This window comes from Corticium candelabrum, chromosome 6 (genome assembly GCF_963422355.1).
Source record: "Corticium candelabrum chromosome 6, ooCorCand1.1, whole genome shotgun sequence".
In the NCBI taxonomy this organism is placed as follows: Eukaryota; Metazoa; Porifera; class Homoscleromorpha; order Homosclerophorida; family Plakinidae; genus Corticium; species Corticium candelabrum.
The window spans coordinates 3,310,319-3,324,428 of record NC_085090.1 but is presented as its reverse complement, the minus strand read 5'-3'; the positions used below and the strand labels follow the sequence as shown (position 1 = coordinate 3,324,428).

The following is a 14,110-nucleotide window of genomic DNA, read 5'->3' as shown; positions in this document are numbered from 1 at the left end:
AAATGAGTTCATTAGTGCTAATGACCAACGCAAGTCAATTTTTGGTCTTTTCGGTCTCTAACAGATGACAATTTTTTGCGTGCAGTTCAATAAATGTTTAAATATTTTTAGAGTACAATAATACTACCGCAGTAGTTAGACCACCCTCTAGTAACGTTGTCTTTAACCAGACTCCATCCTAGCTCTACGGCTTTAGTCAAAAGGTGTCAGTTGGGCGGAGCTTATCTAAGCAAAGCCTGGCCCACCCAACATCTGGAGGGCTCCACCGGCCATGCTAGAGGACATGGGACGTGCATGGACAATAGTCTCTCCTTGGCACAGACACGCATACAGGCACCACTGCTGGCATGAGCAGCTAGCTTGCCATGCAAGAATGGCAATGCAGCTGCAAAACAAACAGAATAGATGTCTAGCAATTATATGGTTTGATATTGTATAAGGTGGAGTTTCAAATTCAAGTATAACATGTTATTTCTTATTAACTATAGAATTTTGCGTTTAGTTAGCCGAATCCGGCGTTCAATTATCCGACTCAGAAATTCAATCATCCGACGTTCTGTCATACAAGTACCAAATTTATAGTAATATTTCTTTCAGTCTGCTACCTAAAAGTCAAAACCGCGCACATTTCTTTCATGACGTCTTTCTCACGTTTCAGCTGAACAATAAATGATTAATTCAACCAAGGTGTAAAGCGAGAAGTAGTAAAATTCGAGCTCTTTAATTAGCTAAATGCCCGGCAACGACATATTTATCCATAGGAGCACAAAGAGTTGTATTCGCAGCATAATTATGAAGACAAACGGCCAGTACAGCTGCTTGCTTGTAAGTTGTTCTTAGTGTAAAGTGAAGTAAATTACTGCTGACAGAGTTTAGTAGACCTGCCCTCGTCTAGTAACGTCATTGCCAACGCAAACAAGGTTTACATCAGAACGACGTATGTATACCTGCAAATCGAGTGAGGGTGGGAGGAAAAGTTGGATCCAGCAACTGCTATCGACATGCCAAGCGTTTACCGCACCGAGGTTAAATTTTAGAATTTAGAAGTGATTTGATCGACCAAGTTTAAGCCAAAATGGTGCAAATTATTAGCCTTCGTTTCATGCAACTTTATATAGTAGAGAATCGAAGATTCAGCCACATTATTAGATAAGCAATACGTATTTAATGAGGAAAGAAATGCTATCCAAACTATCTGCTGACATAGTTGTACAGTCAATAAGAAGAGTGTAAAGGGTGTAAACATGTGCCACGCCTTTGTAATTCGTACCATCGAAAGTTAGCTATTCATATAACACATTTTGTAAATGATTACGTATAATTAGCACCATGCGATTGACTAACTAAATAAATTAATTGACCATGCGATTAATGAAGCATTATGCATCCTGAGGGTACAACTATATACGTTAGGGGGAAGGTACCCGGGATCACGTGCACTGAAAGCATCTGCAACTTTTCAGACCAGTCGGAAAGGGTCTAGAGTCTCCAATTGTGACATCCATCTTGACATGCCCTAGCTCATACAGCAAAAACACGAGGGTGAGCGAGAAAGGTTAGTACTGTTTATTGTAGCAGCCAGCACGAAAACTAACGATCACTTGTCAAACTCTACAGAGTGAGCACTGCACCGATCGCGAGTTTGTGTTTAACTTAATTAATGCTGTGAGGTGTGCAGCGCTTGTGCCCTAACGTGACATCGATTACGAGCCACACTTGGTTGTACTATTGCAAGCTTGCCTAAAATTTTATCTAGGGCTAGCTAAGATTATACGCTAGCCTCGACGCTATACGGATACGCATGGATTGTACACATGACCGAAAACAACTGGATTAGGCAAAGAGTAACACATTATATTACGTCACCATTATGTAATTATTAATTTTAATGACGGTACATTGACCCTCAGGTGTTGTGTGCTTTCTGTCGGATTTCCTGGACAAAACTTGTTTTTGTTTGCTGCAGAAACTTAATGTCTAGCCATTGTAATTACTAGCATTTGTATACCATTTTACCATATCAGTGTTATCTTTTTTTGCAGTTAGTCTGTTGTTTGAGACAATATTAGCAGGACAACAAGTTTCATTTAGGATTTGCAAGTCTATTTCAAGCGGTAGACGAAGGGTTAATTATTCTAAAACCAAAGGACATGGTGTTATTTAAGAAGAAACATCTAATCATCGAATACTATTTCTATTTTGGCAGAACTGAAAAATATTTTTCAAGAAAATTAGTGACAAATAACACCTTGATTAAGTCAGGTGATCTCATTATATTATCTTCTTATCACAGATGTATGGAAGCAGAAAAATGAAACTATTCAAAAGGCAGGCTAAGCTAAGTCAAGAAACCGATAACTGAAATGTCTAAGTGTACAGTTGCTTGCATGTGTTGAAATAACTAAGGCATTGCCTCCATTGGAAAAAAGGTTATGGAAATTCAACAAGGACTTTGAAGAAGACATAGCAGCCTGTAGAAAGGTGTAAGCAGTGTTATGACTTTGGTGAACAACTTAAAAGATTTAGTGTGATAGAACCCAGAGAGTGAGCCAAGTGGATGTAAATTAGAAGGAGACGTTGAGAAGAAAAAACCAAGTGAACTGGACAAGGAGACTGATAAGGCAGAAAAGACAACAGATGACATGGCTGCAAAGCAAGTACAGAAGTTGAAAAGAGAGGTAAAAAAATGCTCCTATATCATTGTTCAACAATGATATCTCCACTCTTGTGTGGAACCTAGTTTTTCTCCTTACCGTAAGACAGCATGTCAATGGTATCATCTCTTCTACTAAAAATAGTTGCTCTAGCTATAGGTATATAGTAATCTCCCATAAGTATCATAGCCTTTGTGAATGATCGCGTACATGGGTAGTTGAAAACTCTTTTTAATGCTTCTATTGAAACTTTTGTTAACTGTTATTAAAAGTAGTGGGAGGAAAGCCAGCAGACCGGTATTGCATGTTTGGTCATTGTTTAGAGTACTGCTATACTAGCTTCAGAGGAGTAGCGTGACCTCTAGAAATGGGGACTAAACTTAGCGATGCTACAGGACACGCCTACTTCTATGAAACGCTCTCTTTTAATGGCTTCTAATTGACGGATACGGTAGAATCAGAGGCAGATTTAGACTGGAAAAAAGGTGGTGTATATATTATCTACAGCTTTGGTCCTCACACATATTTACAGTCCAAAATTTTTATGACCACCTTACAAATGATGGGGCTATAGCCAGGTCTACCCCATGTCGCTCTACGTTCCTGTTAGCTTGTGTAGGGTTATTTAATAATTTTTGTTGATTTTATCAAGAACATTGAGGGTTGGTTTGTCAAACTGAAAGGTACAAAGATCAACCATGCTGTTGTTATAGAGAAAACAAATGAGCTGGTATCAGAACTCGAAAAGAGAGTAGGTTTGATTCTTGGTGTGTAAAAAATTATGTGTTCTACAGATGATAATTGTTGGAAACAGACAGATTGTTGCTGTCTGAAGAGTTGCAGTTATTGAGACAAAGAGCTGATCAAGAACAGCTTGGTATGAGTCACTTTAAGTGTCACACCCTTTGCAGTATTGTATAACCACTGTAATGATTATGCACACAAGCTTATGGTGTCTCGCTACTAGCATCTAACGGATTTGTGACGTCTTGAAATTCTTACATGTTTATGTACACGTACCATGCAGCTAGGCCTGGCCTTGAGTTAATAACTATATTGTTGTGTCGTATTTTTATAGGCCCTGCTCTGTCGATCAAGCTTCTTGTTCACTCTGTTGTTTGCATATTTGACTACAATGTGAAAGTCCAGTCTTGCATGGAAGCAGAGACATGGCAATTGTGAGGTTATAGTATTGATGACTAGAGAGTGCAGTCATTCCGTTAGACAGATTTTGAACAATGAAACAGATTGATCGATAGACAGAGAGGCAAACAACATACGTGATATATATATATATATATATATATATATATATATATATATATATATATATATATATGTATGTATGTATGTATGTATGTATGTATGTATGTATGCATGTATGTATATATATAAAGTTTGGAAACTTTGAAAGTTATTGCCAAGAGAGCTGCTTACCACCGCAACATTACTACAAGCCAGTCTGTGTGCCAGCTACACGAACAGTTATCTGTTTGTCTGTGGAAATTTAATGCTTGTTTAGTTTTAGATCGTTTATGTTTAGATTGTGATGACTTAACTGGCTTGTATTTTATTTAGTGTACTAGACATCTATGTATAGTTGTACTTGAAGAAATAATATATGATTGTCCTGTGTGTGTGTGTGTGTGTGTGTGTGTGTGTGTGTGTGTGTGTGTGTGTGTGTGTGTGTGTGTGTGTGTGTGTGTGTGTGTGTGTGTGTGTGTGTGTGTGTGTGAAGTATCTTACCGTGTTGACAATTTGCTGTTCTATTCTGTGTAGGTGCCTTGGTAAAGTTGAAGAACTTCTAAAGGTGTTGATGAGAAATCAGGATGTTCAGCTCAATTATGATATTTCTGAGAAATCTGAAAATATTGCAGTAAACAATCACAAGCTCGAGCCACGTCTTGTACAAATTGTTACATTAATGGAGTGTTTAGAAACTTGATGAGCCATTAATAGTAAAAGCAAGTGTTGCAGTGCTACTAGAAAGACTTGATGATGAGTTTGTGCGCATTCTTCAAAATACTAATGCTCATTCGACTGACTATAAAGACCGGCTAACCGACGAACTTCATCTAGTTCGAATATTAGAAGACGGAAAGTCATATATTGAAATGAAGGGAACAACAGAAGAAATGTGTCGAATTTACTTGAAAGTGATAGAACACTTGTACTACAAGGTATTGTGTTTTGGATAGACGTTATGTATGTGTAAACGTTACAGTAATGTTTAATGTTGCTAGGTTGATAAACGCTCCTTGCATTTTAATGATCAAGTGAATGTGGATGTTAGCACTACAGTCGTGCAGACATCTTACTCTACAGACTGTTATGGTGTGGTGATGGATAGTTTATGTAGATCCATCTATTCTAAAGACACTACTGATCGGATAAAAAAAACGTGCTCTCCTTTGTAATGTTTATCACTTGGCGTTGCACGGCTACTGGTATGAAGCTCGTGATTTGATTATGATGAGTCATCTTCAAGAGTCCATTCAGCATTTTGATGTGCCTACACAGGTCAGCATTGATTAGATATTACTAGCAGTTTGAGTATTGGTGACTTTTACTAGTTTATGTCCTAGGTATTGTACAATAGAGCAATTGTTCAGCTTGGATTATGTGCTTTTCGCAAGGGTTTGATTATAGATGCTCATAACAGTTTACAAGCTATTCAATCTAGTGGAAAAGCCAAAGAGCTTCTGGCGCAGGTAGGGTACACCTGTATGGCACGTAATGGTGCCTGACAGTTTTTTATTGTTGTTTTGCTGCGTCTTTAGGGTCTGATGTCTAAGAAGTTTTCTGATCGAACACCCGAGCAGGAAAAAGTTGAAAAACAATGTCAGATTCCATTCCACATGCACCTTAACTTAGAACTGTTGGAGTGTGTGTACCTCACGTGTGCCATGCTCCTTGAGATACCCAACATGGCTTGTAAGCTGGTTATATATGTAGCAGTAATTTGAATATCACGTATATCTTATGTCTTTTCTTTCTATAGCTCAAGTGTTTGACTCTAGGAAGCACATGGTTAGCAAATCATTTCGATACCTATTGAGAGTTTCTGAGCAAAGTCCACTTGTCGGTTTGTCTATTTATAATACATGTAGTGAACACAACTTAACATATATTCCTAGTGTTAGAGCCACTAATCTACCGCAACCGGGAACACTGCTCTACCTTGGATTATGTTACTATGCACAGGGGCGTCGCGTGGGTGCAAAAAGTGGTGGGGCTGACTCGCTGCTGAGACTTCGGCTCCGGTCTTTAATCTTAAAAATTTTGAAGACGCCCGCGAAAAGTGGTGGGGCTTCAGCCCCCTCTAGCCACTATTACGCGACGCCCCTACTATGCAACTTGTCTCTCTTGTGTACTATATTCCTTCCCCCAACTATAGTCACTACTCACTACTACAAGTCCAGTCTGTACGGCGGTCTGATGACTCTGTTTGATCGTCCCAGTTGTACTTCCCCAGCTGTTCCGGTTGGTTGATCATCTGGTTAAATGGTTTCCGGTTGTGGTTGGTCATCGGAATCTGGAGGTGGTGATGATTCTACATTTTGTTTCTCTCACCCGGTTTCTTGCTTAGGGGTTCCTACTTTGGTCTCCTGGTTTTGCTCAACAGTTGATAGATTTCTGTGCTGGATTTAATCTTGGTGCTTACGTACTAGCCTCAGGTCTGCCCATTAACATATAAATGACAATGGCCCTGTCGCATCCGCTATTTTTCAGAAATCTAGGCGGCTCCCTTGCTATGATTCCGAGCGTAAATGGTGTCTCCCGCTTGTAAAACTCTGTCCCGCGCCGTTCGATTATGGCCTTCCTCTGGTCTTCCTGTCTATCACCCGTTCCTCTAACCCTGGCCTGGCCAAGGCCAAGCGAGTCTTGAGTTTCCGTCTCAATTAAGAGTTCGGCTGCAGATACTCCCGTGGTGGTGTGTGTGCTGTTGTTCGGTATGCAAGCAAAAAGAATGACTAATCCGTTTGTTTATGCTGCATGTACCCACTAGCATTTTCTTCACTCCAGCCTTTGAATGTCTGAATGGCACGTTCTGCCAGACCATTGGAAGCTGGGTGATATGGTACAACTTTGATATGTTGGATGCCATTCTGCCTCATGATCAAACTTTGAAAACTCACTGCTGGTAGAATGGCCAGTTATCTGAGACTAAGGTGTCCAGAAGTCCGAGTTAAACAAAAGCTTGTTGCAGTTTACGTACCGTCACCAAGCCTGTAAATGTCTGTCCTGTTTTGTAAACCTTAATCCACTTCGAGTGTGCATCCAATATTACTGGGTACATCGACCATAAGAACGATTTTGCAATGCAGCAGCATAGTCCAAGTGTACTCTTGACCATGGTTTTTGGCCACTCCCGTGGTTGTAACGGCGCTGAAGAAAAGTTTGGGCGGTTGATTTGGCATATTTCACATTTTCTGACCAGCTGTTTCACCTCTGCGTCAATGCTTGGCCACCAATCAACAACCTTTGCCAATATTTTTATCCTAGCAGTTTTAGACTGGGCCTCCTGAAGCCCTGTTAAGATCCGTGTGCGGAATGCAGGTGTTATCTCAACACTGGTTTCCACACTACACATTCAGTCTTCACAAACAGTTCATGACTCCTTATCTTGTATGATTGTACATCTTACTGCTACTTTTTTTGGTCAGCCTAGCCTTTTCTAACCACTTTTTGCACTTGAAACAGTACTGGTTCGTTGGTGGTTCACTCTGCAATCTGTGTAGCTGTAACTAGAAGTTTCTCCATTTGTTCCAAAACGTGAAGCATTGCTTCTGGCTGGCAGTATGGTGTAGTAGATCCGGTAGGGGCACTCGGCGTAGTGCTTCGACATTGTTGTGCCTCTTTCCTGCTCGGCAGCAAAAGGTATACTGATATCTCGCCAATAGCAGTGCCCACCGTTGAATTCGTGCCGAAGCCGAGCCCTCACTTGAATGATTCGTCTTTTACCAATCAGTACCATCTGTGGTTGGTGATTAGACAGGAGTTCAAGGTGTCGGCCATAGATATAACGGTAGAATTTAAAATTCCAACACGATTGCCCTTCACGGTCAACCTGTAAATCATCTTTTTGGCTGCGGACATTGAACAGTGCCTTCCAATCTACCTGTATGTGTCGTAACCAATCTCTACCCAGCAAACTGGGTCGTTTCCTTCCACCACGTTTAACTCCAGTTTTTTAGGAGTGGCTTTGTCTGCCCCTTGTACCTTGGCCTTGATAGTCCCCAATAATTTAATTACTCTGCCCCCAAATGCTCTCAGTATGGTGGTACTGTCTCTAAGAAGTGGAAGAGACGGTCCCCACATTGTCTTGTATGTTGTGGCACTAATTACTGTCACCGCTGCTCCTGTGTCAATTTCCATTCTCTCGCATCTTTCATCTATTTTCACTTGTGTCGTCAAGGGAACCATTTTGGGTTTGCTGACTGGGTATACATGTATGTGTTTCAACTCTAAATATTCTTCTTCGTCATCTTCTTGATGTGTGGATTGCTGTTTTCATAATTTGACTGGAATTCTTGCTTTGCCTTTTGATCTACAGACTTGACTGAGGTGTCCCACTTTCTTGCATGCAAAACATTTGGCTTCTTTAAGTTAACCTGCATTCTGTAGGAGAGTGTCCAGACCATCCACAACGATAATAGGTTTGGGTAGGGCATTTGTGGCTGTATTCGGTGTACAGCTGGCTGCTGCCCCCTCCTCTTCTTCTGGCGTGTCAACAACTTTGGACGCCATTATCGTTTGTACTTTTTCCCGCCGCTTCTGTAGAGCGCTATTTCCAAAGCCCGCGCAAACGAAAACTCCTTTTCTGCTAAAAAAGCCGTTGCGTGCGCTCATCGTAAATATCACACACTAAGCGATCACGGATCATCTCATTCAGTGTCTGTTTATACTCGCAAAACTCAGATAACGCGCTCAACGCGGACACAAACTCTGCAACTGACTCACCCGTATGCCGGACTCTCGAATTGAATTGCAGTTTCTGTACCATAAGTGAAGGCTAGGCTTGGGGTTGTAGTGGCTGTACAGAGCTTTCCTCAGATCTTTGAAAGACCTTTCTCTCGGTTTGGCGAGAGTCGTCAAGTTGTGCAGTAACTTGTACGTGTGTTCGCCCACTGCTGACAGAAAAATTGCCTTCATTCTGAAGTCATCCGTTGGCTTCGAAACCCAGCACAACATTCGCTTCTTGTATTGCGGCCACTCGTCGGACTCCGCATCAAAGGCGTCTAGCCTGTCGAACGCTGCCACCGGACAGGCATTGGTGTGGCTGTTGATGTTTTACTCGCGTCCATCCTCGTCGCCAATGTAGTGAACACAACTCAACATATATTTCTAGTACTCGAGCCACTAATGTACCATATTCGGTAACATCGGATTATGTTAATATGCAACCTGTCTCTCTAATCTACTGCAATACTGGCTCAATTTACCTATCACAGATAATAGAAAACTTTCATTATAGGTCCACCTGAAAGTATGCGTGAGCATGTTGTTGCTGCTGCCACTGCTATGAAAACAGGCGATTGGCAAGCTTGTAGAGACTATATGCTTGACGTAAAGGTGGTCCAACTTTGTTATCGTGCGGTACTCTAAGCTTGTACCGACTGATTGCTTAAGGTATGGAAGCTATTTCTAAACTCTGAGAGAATCAAGAAAATGCTTACAAGGCAAGAATACCACATGCCTATATATATATATATGTATTGATTTGCAATTATTCTTTATTGATATTTTATAGAAAAATTCAAGAAGAGAGCTTGAGAACGTACGTATTTACGTACAGCAGTGTCTATGATTCACTGAGGTAATCAACTGTTGTAAACAAATGGTAGCAAAATCAACATTTGCCTCGTACCCAAGCCTTCATGAGCTGACACAAACAGAGGGCCTGGTACATGTTACTTTAGCATGAGCTTCTGCATGCCTAGTAATTCGCGGTAATAAATGCACACGATAGGAACTCCCGCCTAAAAAATGAACAAGTTCCCTTGTTATGCCGAAGGTTCCAAGAACGGTTCTCTTTTTGATATGGAGGATATGAAATAATCACTGTTTATTTAACTTTAATACTGCCATTCTGGTTGACTACAAGGTAGGAAACGTGCCACAAACCAGTCTTCGATCAATCTATGGCTGAGAAGCTAAACAACTGTTACTTGATATTAAATTTGAAAGAACTCCTTTAAATTGAAAAACAGCGGAAGCAGTAACGTAGCGGACATGGATAGGACAGATGCAGGAATATTTTGTCTTTAATAACCAAATAAATGACCAAATTAAGGAGATTTCGAAAAATAAATGTCTAGAGTTGGCACAATCTCTAGTCTGGCAAAAAGGTCACCACGCCCCAAAGTTTTGGAGATTCCATGGATCACCTATTGCCTCACCACATATCGACGCCGTTGGACATAAAGGCCTAGGTATATTGCGAATCCTTGATACAAACCAAGAGGCAAATACTTTCGTTTAATTAGAATTAGATTACTGTGCATTGAATCTTTGAGGTACTGAACACAGAAATTATCCTTCCATGCATGACTTCTTTACATGTGATACTGTTTTGAATACTTCTTTAGACTCTTTGAAGTTCCAGACAATTTCAGTATGTTAGCCTTATCTAATCATGCTTGCATAAAAAACACCTGCTTGGTTTCTTGTCTGCGCGTGAGAGCTTGGGTACGAGGCTAGATCCTTATTGGCATTGAATTGCTACAGTTTGTCAACTCTGTGTGAAATGTATGAGTTGCCACCTCATGTTGTTTCCCGTATTTTGAACAAAATGATGATAACTGAAGAACTGCAGGTACGTAGCCGCTAGCAAATGCTACAACTGCACAGTTGTAATTAATTCTTGTTGATCTGTGTCTAGGCATCTTGGGATGAATCACGACAGTCTGTCACTCTGCATCATACTGAACCAACTCGTCTTCAAAGCCTTGCTCTGCAGCTCGCTGACAAGGTGCCTTATAAGATCAGTTGGAGTGCTGGTTTCAATAACAGTTGATTTGTTACAGGTTGGTTCATTACTTGAAAACAATGAACGAATTATGGATAGTCGATATGGTGGATATTGGTTCAAGAAGGAATGGCAGGGATAACAGTAGAGTGGAAAGGCATATCTAGTGACTAGTGGACGCGCTATAGCTGCAGTGCATGATCAGAAGTAGAAAAGTTAAGCATTTCGCTGTTTTAGATGTTGACTATGTATATGGTTATCGTTGTCAGCTAATTGATGGTCCTTCTTCACACTGGAAAAACTGGGTAAACGAAAATTAAAATGAGGTGTTTTCAATGTAAAGTGAAGTTATCATGCCTCAAACTATTAAGTAATTAAACACAAACCCGCAATCGTTGAAGTGCTCAGTCAGCGTACTCTAGAGTTTTGACAAATAATCGATAATTTTCGTGCTGGGTGCAGTACGAACCTTTCCCGTTCGCCCGCGTGTTTTTGCTGTACAAGCTTACTTCAAGATGGCATCACAATTGGGACTCTCTAACCTTTCCGGCTTCTGTGAAAAGTATATGCATGAAGGTGCTTCCAGTGCACGTGACCCCGTGTACTCTCCCTTTAATGTCTAGAGTTGTACCCTCAAGGATGCATAATGCCTCATTGATCGCAAGCTAAACGTTTAGTTAGTCAATCGCAGGGTGCTAATTAAACGTATTCAATTTCACTAAATGTTGCTGTAGGTAGTTAACTTTTCGATGATACGAATTACAAAGGCGTGGCACATGTTTACAATGCATGCACTCTCTTCTTATTGACTGTACAACCACATCAACAAATATATGGCTGTACCTTCAATCTTCTCTAGATACACTTGCATGATAAGAAGACAAGGTCGCACCATTTTGGCTTATCCTGGTCGATCAAGGACTTCTAAATTCAACGTACATTTATTAAACGGGGCTGTAACAGCCGGGCAGGTCGATACCAGTTGCTGGTTCCAACTTTCCTTCCCACCTCTATTTGATACATAAATCGTAGTGATGCAAATCTTGTTTGGGTTATAAATGGCGATAAGATAAACAAGGGTATAGGTCTATTGAACTCTGTTGGCAGTAATGTCATATTCCGTACTTCACTTTGCAATAAGAAAAACTTGCTATAGTGCAAGCAAGCAGTTGTACTGGCCGTTTGTCTTTATATTATGCTGCGAATACAATTCTTTGTGCGCCTATGGATAAATATGTCGTTTGCCAGTATTTAGCTAATCAAGGAGGTCGAATTTAACTAGTTATTGCCTTCCCAACTTGATTGAATCAATCATTTATTGTTCAGCTGAAACATGAGAAAAACGTCATGAAAGAAATGTGCGCGGTTTTGACTATACTAAAGGTAGCAGACTGAAAGAATTAGTACTATAGATTTGGTACTTCTATGACAGAACCTCGGAATATTGAACGCCTGAACCGGATAATTGAACGCAAAATACTATAGTTAATAAGAAATGACATGTTATTAAACTTGAATTCTAACTCCACGTCCCTAAACAATCTCAGACCATATACCGGTAATTGCTAGACATCTATTCTGTTTTTCATGCAGCTTTCTTGCCATTCATGCATGGCTAGCTACTCATGCAAGCAGTAGTGCCTTTGTGCGTGTCTGTGCCAAGCAGAGACTACGTATAAGAATAGTGATTTAGGAAAGTGATCAATTTCGCGTTAGCAGTTGCAGACCGATAGTATATTTCCGAGGAAACCTAAATGGCAATCGAAACATAAATTACATGCACTGTATTAGTAAGAAATTTTTCAAAGATCGTTCCACGTATCTGATTGGCTGTTCGGCCAATGTTTTGTGATTGACATGTAGTACAAAACCCAAATACCACTGAGTGAGTAAACAGCACTAAAATGGTTTGGCACATTCCTGAGCGTAATACACATAGTCAGTCAACCACCCTAAAGTCTCAAATCAAAGTCAGTTAACCCTGTATACGATTTCAGTACGCTATATGCTCGTCCAATCTCCTGACTCTAACAAAGTCCAGTATATAATGACTCATAGCTGTAACTACTAATTAAGGCTGTGTTTACCACCGTTGCTTCTGCAGCTGTGAGATTTATAAATCTATAATAGAATTGTCTTGAAAAATTACGAATTCACACATAGATTTTTCTTTGAGCACGGTAAATATCGTACGGAAAGGCTATCGTTTTACGTGACCGCTAAAACCGTACAAATTCTATACTCACGTTAAGTACTATTGTTATTAGTATACGTAACGCTGATTTTTCGTGTAAAAGTCGTAGTTCAAAAGGTGAATGATTTTAGTTGCAGACAAGTAAGTGCTGTTGTTAATTCCGGACAAGACTCGGTAAACACAAACATGAATTAGATCGTTCTGGTAAAACACCCGATTGGCAGTTTCTTTATTGACTGTGGTTGCTCTGTAGAACATAAAAGAAGTTAATACTACTGCTCTTGCATGGCTGCACAGAAGACGCTGAACCGTGACCAGACCTGTTTAACCAGCCAGCCAAAAACAAACCTTGAAAACCGGAAGTCCACTAATTTGGTTTGGTCGTAGTGTTCCATTAGGGTTTGTGGATGGACCATAGCTAACATCTCGTATCCTAGAACTTCTCCTAAACCCTTTCATCTGTGGTAAGGCTCTCGAGAGACAGCATCAATAACGTCTCTACTGACGGTGGCGTATTGATATTTTGCGTAATAACATGACGACCAAGATACTAAGATCCAAATATACATTAAGAAATTTGACTACAGAACTCAGTAGTATATATTGACTTACTGAAAAGGAAAAGCACCCTTATTGCTTTGCGTTGTCTTCATACTAAACAGATTCAATACATAAATATTTCTATAATTTTAAAATCTTTTTCTCTGAAAAAAGAAATGGATTTGGGAATTAATAGAAACAAGATTTAGATAATATGAACCAAAGTCAGACATCATTATTAAATCCTTCCAACCCACTAAATGTAGAATGTAGGGAATGGGGTCGGAAGAATTCACTAATGTTGTCTGGCTTTGGTTCATATCATCTAAATCTTGTTTCTATTAATTTTTATACAATCCCTACATCTATTCCTTTTTTCAGAGAAAATTTTTTTAAAATTCTAGTTTGATAAGTTTTTAGGAGTACGAAAGCACAACCTACTCTATTAATTAAACAAAGATTATATAGCGTAACAAGAGTACACATTTCCTATATCATACTTGGTATACATGATGTATATAGTCACATATCTCGAGCATGTGGGTCTTACGCTTACAGTGTTCTCTACTTGCCAAATATACATATAAGCTGTACAGTGTTTGTGTATAGATCATCATGCAGACGTTACATTTATAATAATAATAATATAATAATATTAATAATAATAATATTTATTTCTATTGCATCACACACAGTAATGCAGGTTCCCACTTATTATAACTTACCACTAATAAATAAAGCTGTGTTCTA

At 39.8% G+C, this 14,110-nt stretch overlaps 1 pseudogene; it reads left to right on the top strand.

The window, feature by feature from the left end:
• The first annotated feature begins 1,447 nt into the window (after positions 1 to 1,447).
• Positions 1,448 to 10,962, top strand: LOC134181076 (eukaryotic translation initiation factor 3 subunit C-like; annotated as a pseudogene).
• The last annotated feature ends 3,148 nt before the right edge of the window (positions 10,963 to 14,110 follow it).